The following is a 614-nucleotide window of genomic DNA, read 5'->3' on the forward strand; positions in this document are numbered from 1 at the left end:
CAGTTTATACACGGCAGCGTCCTGCCACAACTGCCACACAACAGTTTTTAAACAAGTTGCAACTGTCACAAACAAACCTTAAAATAATATTTTGAGGACGTTTCACATAAAGTAGGACAATATACAATTGACATACATTTCATTTATAAGATCCTATCTAAATGATAATCTTATTAAAATAACGTCAAATAAAGAAAAAATGAGCAAAATGCTAAAATAGTCTAATGATTATTTAAATGGAGTCATTTTAATCACAAAATTTATAGAAGTTTCAAATTGGTCCCCACACTTAAGATTGAGGCTGTAATAGTCCTCCATAAGGACTCTTTAGCCCTAATTTAAAGAACATGAAGACCAATTTAATACTTCTAGGAAGTATAAATACTTAGACAAAACTATTTTGACCCTATAATAAAAAAATCTTAGTGTTCAAATATGACTAACGTTATAATTTTAGATAAAAGTCTCATCTACCATCATCAAATTTCATGTATTGGGATATTTAAGATCTAAAATTTATTATATATATTTATACCTCTCAAATTTTTTATCTTACAGAAATATCACTATTTTAATAAAAAAATAATACACATTTTTCCAAGTATATATATATA

Source organism: Phalaenopsis equestris, unplaced genomic scaffold (assembly GCF_001263595.1).
Source record: "Phalaenopsis equestris unplaced genomic scaffold, ASM126359v1 Scaffold000002, whole genome shotgun sequence".
Taxonomy (NCBI): Eukaryota; Viridiplantae; Streptophyta; class Magnoliopsida; order Asparagales; family Orchidaceae; genus Phalaenopsis; species Phalaenopsis equestris.